Source organism: Rousettus aegyptiacus, unplaced genomic scaffold (assembly GCF_014176215.1).
Source record: "Rousettus aegyptiacus isolate mRouAeg1 unplaced genomic scaffold, mRouAeg1.p scaffold_m13_p_7, whole genome shotgun sequence".
In the NCBI taxonomy this organism is placed as follows: domain Eukaryota; kingdom Metazoa; phylum Chordata; class Mammalia; order Chiroptera; family Pteropodidae; genus Rousettus; species Rousettus aegyptiacus.
The window spans coordinates 2,461,544-2,481,245 of record NW_023416310.1 but is presented as its reverse complement, the minus strand read 5'-3'; the positions used below and the strand labels follow the sequence as shown (position 1 = coordinate 2,481,245).

Sequence of the window (19,702 nt, the reverse complement as noted above, 5' to 3'; positions counted from 1 at the left end):
CTAAATACTTCGATTAAAAGACAAAGATCATCTGAATGGTTTTTAAAAACAAAGAAAGAGAAAGCGATACATTTTATATACAAGTGCATTACTTATGTATTGATGTGTAAAAAATTAACCCGAAACATAGTAGCGACTTAAAACAGCGTGCACTGATCAGTTTCTGCGGACCCAGACCTGGCTCTGCCGGGTCCTTCGCCTCAGCGTCCCCTCTCACGAGGCTGCACACAGGGTCGCCACGGGGACCGCACACAGCCTACCTCTTCTGAAGGCTGGAGGGAGGGAGGACCTGAGTCCAGGCTCCCTCGCCTGGCCATCGGTGAGCTTCGGGTCCCTCCGGGGTACTAGACCGGCGGCCTGTTTCCCAGCGGCCACACTCCGTTTCTCGCCCCTCCTTAGGCCATTGGCCACACAGCAGGTCACCATCAGAGCAGAGGCCGGAGGAGAGCCGGAGGGAGCGGTCCGGCAAGGCGGGAATCGCGTTCTCTTTGACAGTAAGAGGGGCGATATTCTCTCTCCTGAGATGCTTTATTTCTAGCGATGCATCGCGAGGCCGGACTCCGTGTGGGGACATGGCCGGGGTGTGAAAGCCAGGAGGCCGGCTCGGTGGCGGCAGCGCCCCAAGGCTGCGGGACGACGCGCGTTGCGGCCTCCACGGCGCCGTCTGCTCCCGAATCCGCCCGCGACGCTGCTCGCGCTGCCGCCCCGCCTCCTTCCTCGCCGTCCCCGCGGGGGCGGCCGCCCTGCCTGCTGCCGTGGGGGCCCCTCGTGCTCGCCGTGGGGGCCCCTCGTGCTCCCTGTGGGGGCCCCTCGTGCTCGCCGTGGGGGCCCCCCGAGCTTGCCAGGCGCGAGGACGAACCCGCGCACGGCCCGGCGGCGCCCGGGAAGCTGGCGACCTCGGGGACACCAGGGGCGGGGTGGGGGGCCGGGCCCCTCGGGCGGGGGCTGCAGGAGGCGCGGCGCGTCGGGGCGCACGCGGGGGCGCACGCCGGGGCTCCCCCGACTTGTCTCACAGCAGGCGTCCGTTCCGTCTCTGACCTCTGGCCTGGGGACAGCAGTGTGGACAGGGAAGGGGCGGCGACGCGCGATCGCGCCACGTACACTGACCGGTCCGGAGCGGGCTCGCCGTGGGCCGGGTCGCGGAGGAGGGAGAGGCAGCCGCGGTCCTCGCCTGCCCGCCCCCCCCCCGTCGCCCCACCCTGTCCCCTCCTGTACCCCTGGCCCCCTGCCCCGTGCCCCCCGTCCCTCCCCGGTCCCCCCCTGTCCCTCCCCGTTCCCCCCCGTCCCTCCGCCCTGTCCTCCCCCCTCCCCCCCCCCCGTCCTCCCTGTCCCACCGCCCCCCTCCCCCGTCCCCCGCCCCGCGTCCTCAGGGCTGCGCGTCCTCCTCCTGCGGCAGCTAACCTCGCGCCCCCCTCGCTTTATGGCCTCACGGGGTCCCACTGCTCTGGTTCCACTGCTCTGGTTCCAGGCTCTGGTTTCAGCCTGGAAGGACGGGCCAGGCCGGTGCCTCGAGCCTGCCCCCCTCACTCGCTCACCTGCCTGCTTTAGCTCTGAAGGTCTTGAAGCTCGTGCGGACCTGTCGGTGGCCCGCACTGCGTCTCCCCGGCCTGCACCAGCCGCACCCGGATTGGTAAATGTCAGCGCCCTCTAGGGCTGCCAGAGGCTCCGCTTTGGGGGCCGTGCCCCGCCCTCCCGCCATTTCTTATCCCTCTCCCCAAAGCATCCTTGAGCTACCCGTTAATCCAGAAAAATCAGAACTGCTAACTTCCGTAGGGACTGTGAATGTCAGTGGCCAGCACAGAGGCTCAAATGGTAAACGCATGTCCCGCGAAGGTGTCCGGGCACGTGGCGTTTGTCGTCAGGTCCCGTGAAGGTGTCCGGGCACGTGGCGTTTATCGTCCGGTCGTCCCGTGAACTGCGCAGCAGAACCAGGGGCCCGAGGTCCACCTCTTTCACCCCGCCCCCACCCGAGAGAGGGGACCGCGTCCAGCCCTCGGAGCTGTTTTTTTCTGCGGGAACAACCCGCATATTTCTATAAAGCGACCGTGTGCCTCGATGTCTCAATGCGTCACTTCAGATCTTGTCTCCTGACTTCCTGACGTGGTACACGAGGAGCCAGCTCCGAGCGGCCCCCGCAGCTGACGCAGGCGTGTGCGTGTGCGTGTGCGCTCACATACATGTCCGCACACCCGCTTCCCCAAACGGTCATGGTCGCTGCGCGCCGCGGCCATCTCCCGCCTTGTAATTTTGTTTTGCTTCATTATGCTATTTCTTTTCTCCACTTATCTTTCTAATTAGTCATAATTAATGCATCCTACACCCCCCTAACCGAAGGGGAAGCCACCTCTTAACACATTATTTCTTTTTTCCCTGGAAGACATTCATCAGAAGTCTTCTGCGTTCTTCCTCTAATGAGCTAGGCTTGCGCACAGCTGTTCCCATGGGAATTCTTTTTATCGTCATCTTGGGAATTCGCCTATTCACTTTTTATTTCTTTTGGGTTAAATATTTCTTTCTTGGAATCCATCTCTTTCTCTTTCATGATTTAATTCCTCATTCATTGGCGTTCGTCCTCCAACAAAGTAAAATATTGAGAACTTGTTTATCTGAAGATATTATTCTATATACTTCTGCCGAAATGAGGGTTGGAATACAAATAGGATTCCAGGTGAAAAATAACTTTTTTCCACAATAAATTTGCAGATGCTGTTCATTTTCTTCTAGCTTTTTCTGATGCTGTTTAAAAGCCCTGTTTCCATTACCTTTTTGCTGAGTAGGAAACTGCCTCGGACCTTGGTGCTTAAAAAAATAAATTCTCATTTGCCATGATTCTCTGGGTTGGCTGGTGACATTCTCGCTGGGTTCTTGGGAGCTGTCTCCCGGGATGGCATCAGCTGGGGCATAGCCTGGGACTTAGCTCAGCTGGAACTTTCTCTCCTCATGGTGCTTCATCCTTTAGAGGGTTGGTCTGGACTGTTTCCTCACACGGTGGAAATAGCGTCCAGAAAGTCAGGACCCAGGCCCAGCAGCGGGTCAGCAAGCATTTGCGTGCAACAGCTGGGACTATTAACACCCGGTGGCCAAGTCCCGAGTGGCTGGGCGCTGACTCCACAAGGGTGTGGCACCTGGGAGCGTTGAGTCACTGGGTGTCCTGGGAGTGACAGCCTGCAGCAATCCACCCTCTGGCACTAATCCTTTACACCTTTTTCTATGCAAAACATACCAATGCCTTCACAAGACCCGCACCCCAAACTGGTCAAGTCGAAGCCGTGGGTTTGAAGTCCAGGCTCTCACGATCTATATCTGGCCCGGATGTGGAGTAGGCTCTGCGGACGCTTCTCTTTGATTGAGAGAGTTAGGAATTTAAAGGACACATAATGGGCCTTCCGTACACCGCCACACAGCGGCGAGCAGGAGGCCAGCCAGCTGCGACAGGCACTGTGAACAGGACGGACGGGAGGCCCACGGACGTCGCTGGTCCACGGCAGTTCCGAAATCGGCTGATCATGTGCGAGGTTCCACGTCAGGTGACAGGAAATCTACCTTGATCAGGGCTAATTCTGCTCCTCAGAATGGTTCCCTAATTTATGATTTCGCATGGGGTGGGGGTCTACCCTCTGGGAGTCTTTCTTCGGAAACATCTTTCCTTTCCCATAAGTGACAGGCCACGGGTTTACCTGGACAGTTCTCTCTGCCTTTTTCTTGCATGTATAAAGTCGAGAGCCCCAGAGGTGTCTTTTTTCCCTGCCCCCCTTTTATTCCAAACTCGTACAACTCTTTTAAAAGCCGGGTAGGCTCTCTATAAATCTGATGTGCTTCCTTCCATGTCCCCAAAAGCCATGCCCGTGGTTCTTTTGAAGCAAACACTCTCTGCTTCGAGCCAAGAGCTCAGCTGCACCGAAACCCTACTCTCAGATTCTTAGAAGTGCTTTTATTTTTTAGTTGAGAGAATCTCCTACGCTGGTGTATTCTGGGATCTTAACAAGGGATCTGATGGCCACATCCTTGATTTACTCTTTTACCTTGAGGCCATTTCTTATTCTGAGAGTCTTATGCCAGCTGGAGACCCTGGAAATGTGAAACGATTTTATTTTTCAAACGAGTAAGTTTGGATTGGAAATTCTGCTTGCATACTGAGTAGTTCTCTCTTTAGATCATCTTTATCTTCCCATATCTTATCATACTCAACCAACCGAAGCCAATTGGCACTTTCGATATTCTGCTGAGACATTTTGTCTGCATGCATAGGTTAACTTGGTACATTTTTTTCCCCAGGTTACTGCAAACAGGTTTGTCACTTGTTTCATTCCGGCAAAGGACGAGTCATCATCTATTAAGTCTCTATGATCAGTTTTTATCACTGCACTTCGAGTCCCAGGGAACAATCTCTTGACTGCCCTTCCGCCCCTCCCCTGCATTGCCCAGTGACAAAGCCAACTCTCCACGCTCTTGATCGTTGCCACAGCTGCACCCGACTTTCAAAAATGCTTTTCTCTTTTAGTTGTCTACTGCTGCAGAACGAAGCACCCTAAAAGTATGCCACTGTGCAAAGCACTGCGCAAATATTTTCATTAGTACTTAAGAAGACATTAGATCTGAGGATATAAAACCGGATCTGCTCTGTGAGAATGGCGAAGGAGAGTGAATAGCAAACGATTAACATTGTTTGCTGGTTTTCAGAAATGTGATACCTGAAATTCCAATTACAGGCTTCTAATGCTTTTGCATCCCAAATAAAAGACACACTATAACAGAATCGAGAGAAAGGTATTTTATTTTATAATGTGTTTTTAATTAGAGAGCTGATAGAAACTCATTTACCTGGAACTTAGGACAGGTGGGTTGGTTTGCCTTTGCCCCTGAGAGTCGATTTCAGTACCAAACACCAAGGAGGCATTTGGAGGAGCTGGCTCCCAGTTCACCTCTGACACCAACGGGTGGCCTTGGGCCGGCCACATCATCCCTCTGGCCTGCGTCCTCATTTGAGAAGTGGCAGGTTAGGCCATCTGCTCTGTATCGCATCCTTCAGCTTAACAGTCAATGCCAGCGGAGTTTGAACTTTTATACAAATTTCCATCTAAAAATTGGACTTACTGTCAAAAGAAGAGAGTGTTCATATTTAGGAAAACTCTTGAGAGCCATTTTCATAAAATGCCTTGAATTTTTTGTAGGTAAAGGACCATAACGATCCTAAACTTTTCTTTACTAATGAGATTCATCTTAAGGTAAACAATAGCGGTAAATCATTTCCTTCCTTAATATATGTTGATCGCCCCTCAGAGAAAAATGTGGTTCAGGTGATTAATCCAGCTTCTGTTTAACTGCAGAGAGAGAGGGTATTACATTTGCTGGGTTAGTGCTGAGGGCACTGTCGGCCTGAGAAGCACACCTGTGCCGTGCACAGGACGCGCCGTATACTTGGATTTACATTTATTTAACACTTTTATTTTTTTCCCAGAGAAGTTGTGATGGACAGGGTAGAATTCGACTCTCCAAACTGACAGAGTAATTTCTTTTTGAGTAGATTAATTATTTACTAGATGAATATAGTTTGTCAGACAGAAGACTTAAACTCAGAAATGAAAAGACTCGCACCAGCTCTGAGGACTTACAAAACCTAGCATCAGTTTAAACAACAGCACGTACAACAGCTCAGGTCTCTTTGGGGCTACCCTACTTGAAAAATGTGTAATTTTGGTCAAATAACTTTGTTCTACTGAGTTTTATCTTTTCAGGCTATGGAAAGATAAAAAGAGATAATAAAAAGGTGAATGTACTTTGTAAACTAGAAATTGATATCAACATCAGAGAGCTTATTCATTCATAATATTACTATAACATACTTCTTTTTATTGAAGGCTTTTTAAATGGAAAATGAAAAAAGCTAAAACCTATGTTAAGCAAGTTCTACTATTCAGCATATAATAAGTTATTTTGAAAAACTAGTAGGTACTAATATTATTTGTTTAATTTATTAGAGAAGATTATATCTTTTTATACTATACGCTATAATGTACATGTTTTGCAGTGTAATGAGTAATTCCCCCAAACCTGACTTTCGATACATAGATAACAGTTAATCTTCTCCAAGTATCTATATTTCATTTTAGTGGTGGTTATTTCAATTGGTTGCTCATTTAAATGTATTTCAAATTTTAAATATTAAAAATGACATAGTAGTATTCATTTCATACACAAGTTATTGTCACTGCCTCCGACTATTTTGGTAGGATAGGTTCCCAGAAGCTGGTGAGGCCACTGGGCCAAAGTGGCGAACTGGGTACAGAGGGACCAATCTTTTTAAGGAAAGTCTGTGCAATCTGCTCCGACAGGCGCGCTGAGAGAGGCCTCCCACGTCACATGCTCCTACTACCGCCTTGTCCCCAAACACACTTCTAACACAGCGAGAACAGCCTCCGGTGCGTTAACTCACAAAGATTTCTGCCATTTTTGAGCCTTACTGTCTAAAAGAGTAGCCACTAGCCACGTGACTTAAATTTAAACCAGCTGAAGTTTAAAAACACAAATTCGGTTCCTTGGCTGCATGAGCCACGTTTCAAGTGCTCAAATGTCACATCCTAGAGGACAGCCCGGAGTGTTGCAAACTTTTCTGCGGCTAGAGAGGCTGGACTTAATATTTTCCTATATTAATTAGTTATTATTATCTATTTTCTTTAAAAAAAAAAAACACCCACAGCACCTGGTCTTCCTAGGTGGTCTCCCATCCAAGTACTAACCAGATCTGACCCTATTTAGCTTCTGAGAGCAGATGAGATCAAGCTTGTTCAGGGTGACATGGCCATAGACTTGTTATATCCATTTTCGATTGCAAATATAGGCTCAGACAGATCACTCAACTTTCTTCAAAAAATAAAAGCAAATTCCAGAGTGTTTTAGCATGTGAATTTAAGCAGGGTTTCTGTCTGTCTATCTGTCTCTGCCTAACTCACACCACTCACCTTTTATCTTAAATCTTTCCCCCCTTTTCTGCCATCCTCTGCATTTGGTGGCCAAGTCCACAGCTTACGGCTCATAGTTACTTCTCCCCTTGCAGATTTGATTTGACTTCTTTTAATGACATAAATTAATTAAAGAACAACTTTAAAGGGTTTTTTTAATGTTTATATCAATTTTCCCATCCAGAACATAGTAATGCTCTATTTACTCATGTTTCTTTTATAGAGCACTGAACTGGTTTTGTTTGTTTATTGGTTTTCATATATTTTATACATAAATATTGCAAAATTTATGCCTAGATACTTCATATTTCTACTGTTTTCGATGTGGTCATTTTTAAAAATTTTCTCTTGTGAAAGGCTATTACTAATTTATAAGAAAATTTTTGAATTTTCTGCATCTATTTTTTATGTGGTTATTTTGTCTCATTTATTGGGTCTCATAGTTTTTAGTTGGTTCTCTTAGAAAATTTAAGGTATAATCTAAGCATCATCTCTGAATAATATTTTAGTATAATTTGGCATCACTAAATACATTGGATATACATTGGTATATCCAAGTATAATCTTGGCATTATTTACAAATGGACTGTTTTTCATTTTTATTTCAAATATTTCTGATAGTATTTATTTTTTCTTGTGTTCAATCACTGGAACATTCTGTTAAGAAATCAGCTGCCAGTCTTATGGGAGCTCCCTTGTGGGTAACTAATTGCTTCTCTCTTGCTGCTTTTAAGATTCTCTCTTTGTCTTTAACCTTCGGCATTTTAATTATGATGTTTTGGTGTGGGCCTCTTTGGGTTCATCTTATTTTGGACTCTGAGCTACCTGAAGTTGTATGTCTGTTTGCTTTGCCAGGTTAAGGAAGATTTTCCATCATTATTTCTTTAAATAGGTTTTCAATTCCTTGTTCTCTGTCTTCTCCTTCTGATACCCCCATGAAGCAAATGTCGTTACGTTTATTGGTGTCCCAGAGGCCCCTTAAAATATCCTCATTTTTTTTTTTGAATTTTTTTTCTTGTTACTATTCAGATGGTATTTTCTGCTACCTTGTCTTTGAAACTGCCGACTTGGTCCTCGGCTTCATCTGCTCTGCTGTCGACTTCCTCTAATGTGTTCTTCATGTCCGACTGGTTCCCCGTTATGTTTTCCGTATCCATTTTTGTGTTTTCTGTCTCTTCATGTTCTCGCCAAGTGCATCTACTCTTCCCGAAGTTCGTCGAGCGCCCTTATAACCGGTGGTTTGCCCTTCGCACCCAGTAGATCGCTCGTCTCCGTGTTGTTTAGTTCTTTTTCTGGAACTTTGTTCTGTTCTTCCATGGGGGACGTGTTTCTTCGTCTCTCCAATTTGGCTGCCTCCCTGCGTGTGTTTCCATGTATTAGGGAGGACGGCTGTGTCTCCCGGTTTTAGCAGAGTGACCTTACGTAGTCAGTGTCCTGTGAGGCCCGGTGGTGCAGTCTCCCTGGTCTCCTGAGGCGGGTGCTGCAGATGAGTCCCTCGTGTGGGTTTCATGTGCCCTCCTGCTGTTTTTGAGCCTTGGTGGCTATTTGCATGTTGACGGGAGGGGTCGCCCCTCCCCTCAGGCTGACGGGCCGTGAGGACTGGCTCGTGACCACAGTGGAGGGGCTGTCGCACAGGGCTGACCCTATGGAGCAGGTTTTACTTTAGCTGGGCTCTGGCGCCCGCCCAGTCTGCGCTTCAGCTGTGTTCTCCTCAGATGCAGCCCGGGGTGGTCCTCCGGCTCCAGCTCTGGTCGAAGCTGGCCCACTGGGCATGCTGGCCCAAGGGCCTCTTAGGGACACAGCCACAGGCCAGTTCAGCTGCAGTTCGTGCACTTCTGTGGCCACCTGGCAAGACTGACCCAGCAATCTGCAGATGGCTGCCACTTGTGTTGGGCTTGGAAGTGCCTAGAAGAGGCCAAGCTGTGAACTAAAGCCAGCTGGCACTGCCGCTGGGCTTGGCGCTGCTTAGTAAGAGGTACGGTGCTCACTGAGGCCAGATGCTGCTTGTTTGGGTTTTGTGAACCTTTAAGAGATTTTAGGAAAGTCTGAGGCATGGGCAAAGACAGCCCATTGGTATGGAAAAGCTACTAGAGGCGGTGTGGGTGGGGCTCCACGTTGCAAGGGGTGGAGTCTCAGGGAATCACCTGAGTGGGGCTACCTGTGTTATCCAGACTGATGGAGATTCACATGTGGCGGCCACCTGCATCTGCAAGTTGGGCGGGGAGGGGATCAACAGAGGAACATTGGCCTCTGCCAGTACCTCTGTCTGGGAGAAAGTTGCCCCTCTAGCCCTCGCCCTATAGCCACAGAACTCAGGCCCTACTTCTCATCGAGCAGCTGCCCCAGAGCTGGAGCTCAGAGCGAAAGAATTGTCATCAAGTAAGTCTGCAGAGGCTCTTTAAGGGGGATACCTGGGATCCCAGCCACCCTCCATCTTACTCAGCCACAATCTCCACTGGTTTTCACAGGCAGAAGTTGTGGGGACTTCTCTTTCCAGCACCGGAACCCTGGGCTGTGGAGCCCAGGGTGGAGCTGGGCCCCCTTGCTCCTCCTGGAACCTCTGCGGCTGAGATATCCCTCCCGATTTTTACCTGCCACATGCAGGTGTGTGACCAGACCATTCCATGTCTCTGCCTCTCCTACCAGTCTCAGGGCGGCCTCTTATTACGTCCCTGGTTGTAGGGCTTTCGTTCAGCCAGCTCTCAGGTGACTCCTGGTGATGGCTGTTCTGTAACTCAGTTGCGATGTTGATGCTATCTTGAGAGGAGGTGAGCACAGTGACTGTGCCATCTTGACCGGAAGTCCCTCCGATGCCTTCATTTTCATGTGTCGGTTCTGCTTTCATTGTTCATTATTGCAAAAGATCGAGTCTCGAAATTTCTTATCCATTTTGTCACTTTTTATATTTTGATGATTTTAATTTACTTTCAGTCCAATGTTTTTCCTTTCCTTGGAATGGTCTTTATTTTTAAAATTTCTTGAAATCAATGTCTAATTTATATTGATTGCTATTCTTTTATAAGTAGACTATTTGAAGAGACGCATTTAATTCTGGGTATAACATTGGCAGAACCACAAATGCTATGATACCCTTTCTTCTCTTTCTTTTTCTTCCTCTCGCTCTCTCTCCTTTTACTTTACCCGTTCCTGTCCCTTTTGCTTTTAGTATATCAGTATTTCGTAGAGCGCATGATGTGTATAAGCTACCTTTTCCTGGCTTGCGGATATCCTTGGGGTAACACAGGCGGGTGCTACCAGCTTCTGTTTTTCATACCCGATCCCGAGCTGGGATTGGGCACAAAGTCGTCACGTAGCGTTGTCTTTCCAGCTTGAGTTTGAATCTTCCAATTGGTTCGCTTTTCTGACTGTGTAGAGAGTTTAAAGCAGTCTTCAGTATATTTTGGGGGGAAGGAGCTGAGTTTTATAGGAAAGTCAGCACAAGCTACATGAGCTCTTCCTGCCACTGCCTAATTTCTTAAATTTTAAAAACAGTTTCTTAGAGAGCCAACATCCCAAAATATAAGGTTCCGTACATGCCACTTTGCTTTTTCCAGTTTTGTAGCCTGGGAGTCTATGAATTGGACTAGATTTGAGGGGAAATGAGCAAGCTCGTGGCTCTAGGTTATTCAGTTAGCACATCCGTGAGTAACAGAATTTGAGTCTGTGTTTATTATTATTTATTTCTTTTTATTCCCTTGGTTATATCTTGGCTCATTTTATAGTTGGCGCAAGTCCTGGGATCCCTGAGAAGGAGCAGATCCGAAAGTCTTTTTCTATGGTTTTTGGAGCCCTTGAACTTGTTTTGACATGCAGCATAGAAAGTTAGACAATTCATGCAAGAATATCTTTCTCAGTACTCACGCACGATAGGAAGTACAGTTAGAAAAACTGACTCTTCTTGGGTCTGTTGTCCACTTTTATCGTCAGTGTCCCGCGCTGGTAGATTTCACTTTAATATATCTTCACTTAATGCATTTTAACGAGATGTCAGAAACATCCTCTACCCTCCTAAGGTCTTCTTTACTCTGTTAAGCAGCATAGGATAAATAGAAGCTTAACATGGATTCGAAGCATCTGCGTGGTCAGTGCGCGGTTCGCGTCGGTCTCTCAGGCCAGCTCTGAAGGCGGGGTCGTGGCGCGCGAGGAATGGAAGTCGCCGTCTCCTTCACGGCACCGAAATTCCATGTATTTCCAAGTCCTAAATCCTCACCAGCAGTTTAATTCGATCGAGGCAGATGGCGGGACTCGAGCGGCCCTGGGCCTTGGGCTGTGCTCCTGGCTTTCATTTATCCGACAAATATTTACTGTGTTCCAGCCCGCGTTTCCATACTGAGGGTAAAATGGTGGAAAGGACACGTGGCTTCCGCCCTTCTCGGGTTTGCGTCTTAGTGAGGAGACCAAGGAAACAAAACAAGGCGGCGGCGGCTTTCGTGACGCACGATCGGTTAGGTAAGAGCCCTGGCAAGCGGCGTGGAGTGCGACGAATCCGAAAACGGAGCCAGGCTTTTCAAAGAAACGAGCAGGACGATGACGAGGTGGTTAGGGAGGCCCTCGTCAAGGAGGCGATGCTTAAATCGAGAGCCACACTGCGAGAAGCGGAAGGAGCCAAGTGCATGGTGGACGGGAGCCCCTCAAGGCACGGGAAGCAGCATTGATAAAGGCCCAGGGGAGGGGACTAAAAGGCAGTTCAATAGGTTTGAGGACCAGAAAGATACCCGGTCGGTGTAGCTGGAGAGCTGAGCAGACGGGGATGTGGCTCGAGATGGAGTTGCGCGGCCAGGCCCGGCCTGGCCCGGCCCGGCCCGGCAGGCTGCGGTAAGAAGAGGAGGAAGCTCTGGAAGGCTGTAAACAGGACTGCAGCCTGCTCTTACTGATCACGTGAAGACGTTACTTTTACTGCTGTCTGGAGGATGAACTAGAGAACAGTAAGTTAAGAACCGTGGGCATTTTTCTCATTTTTCTACTCTCGTAGATTTAGATCGCACTGAAGTCTCCCCGATTAAGCTTTTAGAAGCACCCTTTTCTCGTTAGTATTACGTATATACGTGAGTTTTTAAATTGGAAAAACTCAGAAGACTGGATGATGTTTCCTTACACTTGCTGCCTGAGAGGTCTCGATCGTCAGTGTGTGAGAACAATGCTATTAAGAATAACACGTCGGCGGCTTAATTTTCCGACCTTTTAGAAAGGCCGAGTATCACGTGATACGTCTTAGCACTGAGCTAGGTGTAGAACTCTACACAGCCGGTAGCGGTACGTGTCTCAATCAGCCGTATTCTTGGTACGTGAGTAAAGTCTATATTCTGCGAATTCTGCTCAGTCCGATTTTAAGGACTTTTCACTTCACAGAACAACTTCTCAGCTTCTGTTGTACTTATTCGTGGCCGATCCTGCGAGGTGTCTGCCAGCACAGACTCCGTACAGAGTGACCCAAACTGTCAAGTGAGGCCCAGCGCCTCGCGCGAGGCTGCCCAGCGACGGGACGGCGGAGCCGCAGGTCGAGTCAGGCACAGTCGCCCTCGCCAGCTGTGCCACAATGTGCGCCCCGTTGCTTCCCTGAGGGCAGCCTCCGTGGAGCGGGTAAACAGCGTCTAGTTCTCTCCCGAAACGCTCTGTCCTTCTTTAAAAGAGGAGGCGCGGTCCAGCCATTCCTGTGGCAGGAGGAGCCCCGTTGCGACGAGACCTTTGCTCTTTTTAAACGCTCTCCGCTTACGCGATGCCGAGCGGTTAACTGCCTGGCCGCCCGCCTGGCGACGCCGACGGCGACACCACGGCAAGGCGCCAGTATTCATCGCCTTCATTGCCACCTCTTCTAACCTTCGGTGCAAACATGTAAGGCAGGGGCCATCCTCACGAGTGGCGTGGATGATCCCAGGAGGTGACGGTGACGAGCCGTGGACTCGAGGGGCAGGGCCGGTCCACGGCAGGGCCGTGTGCCCCGCCCAGGCGGCCGACGCCGGGGCCCGGTCGTCGCTCAGCCGTGGCCTTGGCTGGCGTAGCACAGCTTCCCCTGCTTTCCCCTTGGTCCAGACCTGCTGGCGGGGGGCGGGGCCACGGCCAGCTGCGAGGGGGGACGGCAGTCCGGCGTTTTCCAGCTCTGTCGAGAACGTGTGGAGCGCGCCCTGGGCCGCAGTCAGCGCGGCTTTCACTGCAGAGACTTCAGGAGGAGCAATGTAAAGCCACTAAGGGTCCCGCCGGAAAGGTCCCCCGCGAGGGAGACGCACGGGGATCGCAATGTGGGAATGAGGTCTTGGTGGAAAATTAAAGTGTTTGGACTTGGAAGTCCGGAGCGAAGATGGCTTCCCGCCTTGAGAGGGACTGTCGTGGCAGTCACAGTGGTCGTTTGTGGACAAAGCCGGAAAGCAGAAACCTCTTTCGGAAAGCGCACTCGTGCCCGCCGGGGGGGCGGTGCCGCCCCCGCCTGCCAAGCGCCCGTGGTCTCTGCTGTCCACGCCCAGCTGGCGACAGGCTCGGGGGCCGGGGCGCGGCACCTGCGGGCTGTGTCCGCTGACCGCCTCGGTCGGGGTTCTCCCGCGCGGGCTGCGGGCCCTGGGCCAGCTTCGTATCTTCTCTGACCTGAACTGGCCCAGCCACAAAACGGGGAGAAAGGGCAACCGCGCCCCCCACAGTGACGCGGCTTCTCCGCGGGTCCCGTGGCCGCGCCGAGCCGCAGGCCCTGGGGATCCCGGAGCGAAGGGCTCACACTTGCGCTCACACTCACATCCACACACTCACACTCACTCACACGCTCGCACTCAGGAGCACGCAGCTGTCCCTCCCTCTGGAGATGTCGGTCGCGGGCTGGCTCTGGCCTCCCGCCGTGCCTTGAGGAGGGGCCCCTTGCGCAGATGTGAGTGTGAGTGGGAATCTATTTTCTGAACAAGTGGGAAAATGGCAAAACGAAAAGAAAAAAACACAAAAGCAACTATGTCTGCTCTTGGTTAAAACCGCGGAGACAGAGCGGGGAGGAGGTGGGACCGGGCTGGGAACCCGGAAAGAAATGGGGGAGAGGAGAGGAAAGGGAACGAAACCATCGTCGCCACACTCGGCCCTTAGAACGACGCGCCCAGTCACCGGGAGCGTGGTAACCCGCCCGGGACTGGCCGCGCGTCCGCCGACGGGGCCACGCTGCGGGGAGGTGGCGGCCGTCTGCGTCTGCAGCTGGGGGCGTCCGCGCCGCGGCCGTGCGTGACGACCTGCACGGGCTGTGAGCGGGGAGCTCGTCTGCCTGCACCTGCTCCCTTCGCTGCTCTGCCGTGAGGCTTCCAGGGTAACAGCGAGTCCTCTGGTTTCTGTAGTTTCATTTCTGCGAGATGCCCGATTAAGAAGCCTGTTTGCTTTGTGCTCGTCCAGCCTTAACCAGCGACCGTGCGGGGCTGGCGCCGACCAGCCTGCCTCGCTGGGAAGGCGGGGGAGAAACGGGACAGGAGAACATGCTTTCTTAGGGTTTCTCTTAAGCTTGGAAGTGTCTCCTTTCTGCAGAGTTTCAGTCGCGATCCGTCATCAAGTAGCTAACTAGCTCCCCCTCTTGAAACTTTTCTTTCAGATAAAAACTGCGGAATGCCACGAAGAGATGATCCGACTTCAGAGTAATCTCTGTTTACGATCATCCTCGAAATTCATCGTGTTAGGGAAAAAAACGACACATTAAAATCTGTCAAAACGCAAAATCAGTTATGCCATTATTTGAATTAGCTTTACAGGTTTTCAACCATCTTTTTTTTTTTTTTTTACTTAAAGATATTTTGACGTATCCCGAAAGGGGGAGGACTCAGACACTTACCTGCAGAGTTGGCTGAAAGCTTCGAACGGCCTAAAGAGTGATGGCAGAAACACGGCGACGTTCATCTCACCGGAAGCCAGGGCTTCGTCTACTGTCAGAGAGGTAGAGTCTTAGCAAAGCGGCGTTCTGCCTGTCTCTGCGCCTCGAGCACTGAATGCAGTTCGCGGTCTGTTGCACGAATCACAAGCAGGGAACGAGGCCGCTCTGTGGTTGGCCCCTTTCCAGGGATGAAACTAAGAGCAACGAGACAAACGGAAAACCGATCCTCGCTGAGATGCCGTGACGAGGCCCGAGGCCTCTTTACGCCGGTGTCTCCCACGCATGGCCGCACGCGTGAATCACGCGGGGAACCTCACTCACGGCGCCTGCCCGGGTCTCAGCCTCCAGGGTCTGGTTTTTCGGTCTGACGTGTGACCTGGGTCTCAGCGGGTTAAAAAGCTTTTTTGGGCGATCGAACGTGCAGCCCTGCGCCACTGTCGAAAACCCCGTTTCAAGCAAACTATGCCACCCGCCCACATGCTTTTCCCGCCCAACTTTACTGAGGAATAATAGGCAAATATAGTTATAAGTTGCACTTTTGACGATGAAGGCAGCCGCCCAGAGTCCCCTCATGCATCCTCGTCTCTGCTCAAGGTGTCTCTCCAGGACTCCGGAGCTCTGTCTCCGTGGGTGACCTGGCCCTGCTTCGTGGCCCAGCACTAGGCCGGGCCAGCTTTGTTGACCCTTGGCTGGTGCGTTTGCAAGAGCCTCCGTGACAAACGAGCTTCCACCCAAAGCTCTTCCACAAAGAGCTCTCACCACAGACCTGGCGGCTCGAATCAGACGTGGCCGTCCTCACAGTTCTGGAGGCGGAAAGTCCAAGCTCAGGTGTCAGCAGGGCTGGCTTCTCTGAGGCCTCTCTCCTCGGCTCGTAGATGGCCACCGTCCCCTGTGTCCTCTCAGGGTCGTCCCTCTGTCCCCGTCTGTGTCCTCATCTCTTTATAAGAACATCGGTCGCATCGGATGAGGGCCCATCCCAATGACATCACCTGGCCTGACTTACGTCTGTGAAGACGGGTCCGTAATGCACCTCCAGCGCATTCGGAGGTGCTGGAGGTCAAGGCTCCCACTCAGGAATTCAAGGCGAGATGTAGTTCAGCCCATAACAGCCAGTCAGACAGGGCGCTCGCACGGCCAGCAGGCCTGCATTTGCCATGGCTCGCCAATAACCACGACGGGGATGTACATCGGAGAAATCAGAACGCACAAACTTTTTATGTTCACACACACACTTCTCCGAAGTCTTTTTGAGCTCGCTTTGTCCGTCAAACAGCAGTTGCAGCAGCAGTGCCAGGTGGCTCCGTGGCTCCGACGCCGGAGGGCGGACTCGACCGGGGGAGCAGGTGGGAAGCCTGCCGCCCCCGCCCGGCCACCCCGAGGGCCTGCGCGCCTTTTCCTGGGGCCCGGGGGGTGGGGAGCCCCAGCCCGCAGCAGCCCTCGGGGTGGCCGGGGCCCCCGTTTCCTCTACTGCTGGTGTTTCAGGCAGCTCGGCACCCCAATCCCCAAACGCCCAGCCGATCTCGGTGGCCAGGGAGGACCCGGGCCCTCGGACGCCGTGACACAGCCGGGGAGACCCCGCTGTTCTCTCTCATCGAGGGCGAAGCAGCTCTTACTTTCTCTCAATCACTGTATCTTGGGACTTCGAGTTTGAGCCCGGTCTTCCCTCAGTTCAAGTCTCAGACACTCCTTAGTGTTCCTAGAACTGTTTTTGTTTGAAAGCTGTCTTCTCACTCTTCGTTCCTCACAGCCTCAGGTTGGAGACGCTTCCGCCTCCATTCCTGTCAGAGAAGGTGCTGGCGGTTTCTGCAGCCTGGCGATCGCTCACCCATGGCCATGCCGCCCCCGCACGGGGGGCACCGTGGGTTTGCCTTGTGGCATTCTGCGTGCTAGTTATTTCTGTAAGCATTGACTGAGTCCTCTAATTAGTGCTTCGGCACATGTGTGTTATTTCAGGCCCTCTGATTTGACTTTGCACTTTTAAAAACTGAGTTTAGGATCAAGACTAAACAACAAAATTAAATAAGGCGTTACTCTGAGCTCCCTGAGAACGTGGGCCGTAAACCCAATGATGTCGGACGGCGTGTCAAAATCCGGTGCATTGAATTGAGTCAGACTTAATGAATGAAACTAATCATTTTCTATCAAAGCCGAGAGGAACCTGAGACTGTCTTTAGAGACAAACGAGATCCCGAGAAGAGCATCATGGGAGGGCCACACAGGGAGTCATGTCAGAGCGAGCCCGGCGCTCCCGTAATTACCGCTCCCTCAGCGGATGTGGTGGATGCTTGGAGATGCCTCAGGAAGATGCGTTAGGCAGACGTCGGAACAGGAGGCTGTCTCACGTCTTCCCTGGAGCATGCTTCCAAATAGCATATAACTTTTTAAAGTGAACAGTAGGGTGGATGTTAGTCAGAAATTGAAAAGCACTCATTATATTCAAAACACACAGTTCCTCAGACAAGAGCACGTGACTTGGAGGCCACGGAGAGAAGTCGGCCTGCAATAGGAGGGTGGGATCGAGTTTGCCGATGGCCAGCCCCTCTCGGCTGCTAAGAGCCATCTGGATGATCTGTGTGGAGTCCAGATCACCCCTCACGTCCACCAAGTGAGCTGTCTTGCCCTGGAAAAACGAGATGCAAACAGCCGCCAAGGAAACCTGTCATTTCCCCATCCCCCTCCGTGGAAACAAGCTCTCTTCCAACTTGCACTGGTGACATGGTCGCTGAGCTCATCTCTGCAAATCTGGACGGTGACAGCTGCTGTGGGGTGGGGGTGGGGGGGCAGAGGCGGCGTTTGGACAAGAACCGATGGGCAGGGAGAGCGTTCCAGATGAGGAAGCCACAAGAACGCGTTTCGAGCGCCGTTCGCCTTGCACAGGCTCCAGGAGTTTAAGAAAACGAGGCCGTTTATTAGCCGAATAGCCACCCTTGTCCTGGTTCACTCTGCGAAATAGACGAGGGGCGTTCGGGGCCGTTCGCCTGGCGAGCTCCATGCTCTGTGACGCTCTCCCTTTTGTTTCTAAGAAAAGGCACATCACTGCAGGCTGAAATTCTCTCCTCTGAAAAGAACGAGCTCGTTTGATTTGGCGTTGAATTAGCGATTTTGTCTCTGTTTTGGGTTAGTGAATCTTCTGCTTAGAAGGTGGGTTGTTCTGACTTTTCTTTCGCGTTTCTTCTTAAGTGGTGTTAATTCTGCTGTGAACTGTTTTGTGGTGTTGACCCAGGGGAGAGGAGCATGCGTCTTTCTGGAAGAATGTTCTGCCGTCAGTGGAATCCAGCGGCACAAATATTTTCCCAAGTCAAATGGCAGCCGTTTATCAAACCAGTCGTAGAGATTTTTATGTCATTCTGAGCACGGCTGCCCAGGGGTGGGTGTATCTACAGAATCATTTTATTGGCTGAAAAAACTTAGTTGCTGATTTGTAATCGTGTGACACATTCGACAGTGACTGATACATCAACAGTGGGGGAAACATTTAATCAGATCATTGGATAAAACAGCCATCGGAAATCCCAAATCATTTTCAGGATTTACCTTGAAATTCACAGGTAGAGGTGAGGGCATGCTGCTTGAACGAAACAGGAAAACGTTTGTGAGTAGCTTAGGTAAAATTTTCTCAAGAGAATCAGAATCTAAATGGTTTGCGTAAAGCACCTGTATTGGTCTGCTTTCTTAAAGGTTTCAGAGGCATGCTCGAGGTGACTTTTTAAAGGCCACCCACAAAACGTGACAAATTCCCAAACCTGTGCATATGAAGGAAGCATTATGGGGGGCGGGGAGGGGTGGGGACAAGGCCGGAAGACACAGACTTTGACCGAGGAAGCACTGTGCACAGTCACAGTACCAAGGACGTGCACGTGCATGCGTGTTACAAATACACACACACACACGTGTGCTTCTAACAAATCCCGGTCGCACGCAGTTACATGTTTGCTTCTCCTTTCGTGCATTAGCCGAAGGCTGACGTCCCCGTGCACACATGCAAATGGACCCCGACCTCCATCTTTTTTGGTTAATTCCTTTCCGTCTTAAAAATGTTGGCCAGGAAGCACCTCTTCTCAGAAGTCTTCCTGGGCTTGCTCTCTCCTCTCTGTCCGTCTGACAGCTCTCTTGTCCGTGCGCCAAAACCCCGGGGCGTGCCTTCCTGGAAGCCGATCATGGCGTATCATGATTATGCTTGGCTCAGGCCGCAACGGTAGATCTGCCAAGAGTCTCATGTTATGAAATCTTGTCTGAGCCTTCGCGAAGTTCGGTCTCCATCACGAGCGCCCCTCTTGGGACTGGGGCTGTGCTAGAATCTAAGACGCGTGACGTCGGGGCACAGAGATCAAGGCTTCCAACCTGCAACCTTCGACATCACCGCGCACTGCCCAGGAATGAGTGGCCCTTGGTGGGCGGGCGGCCCTGTTTCTGGGTGGCATTCGGCTTAGGGAATTTTTGTTACAGCCGAGAGCCGTGCAGTGCGGGGCGCAGGGGGTCCAGCTGTTGAACAGAGACAGGGGACATCGTAGAAAGTAAAAGCCAGGTGGGCAAGTTCAGAGACCGGGAAAACCGCGCCCAGGTGCTGCCTTTCCTTCCGGCCGGGATGCACTGCCTGGCGGACAAGGCCGAGGAGCCGCTCCCTGTCGAGCGGACGTGGGACTAAATACGAAGCTGGGGATTTTTTTTTTTTAATAAGGAAGCTGAGCGTAACCATTAAAAGTGCAGATTCTAGAACCAGACCGTGATCGGGAATCGAAACATTTATTTATTAGTCGTGTGAGCCTGGAATATATTTCCTAACCCTCACTCTCCTTATCTGTAAAACTGCACTAAATCATCACCTTGCAAAGCCGACATAAGGGTAAAATGAACTAAAAGATTTAAAACAGTGCGTGGGCCGTAGCCACCACTACGCAAGTACTGGCCACCGCTGCATTAT

The 19,702-nt window shown here is 51.3% G+C and overlaps 1 long non-coding RNA gene and 1 pseudogene across 1 annotated transcript in view; one reads left to right on the top strand and one right to left on the bottom strand.

The window, feature by feature from the left end:
- LOC107498228 overlaps nt 1–15,166 on the top strand; it is a 166,049-nt gene extending 150,883 nt beyond the window's left edge. Inside the window, exon 6 of the long non-coding RNA XR_001593978.2 lies at nt 14,700–15,166. This is a non-coding gene — a long non-coding RNA (uncharacterized LOC107498228). The remainder of the gene's footprint in view (nt 1–14,699) is intronic.
- On the bottom strand, nt 6,689–6,807 carry LOC118605632 (annotated as a pseudogene).
- Nucleotides 15,167–19,702: the final 4,536 nt, after the last annotated feature.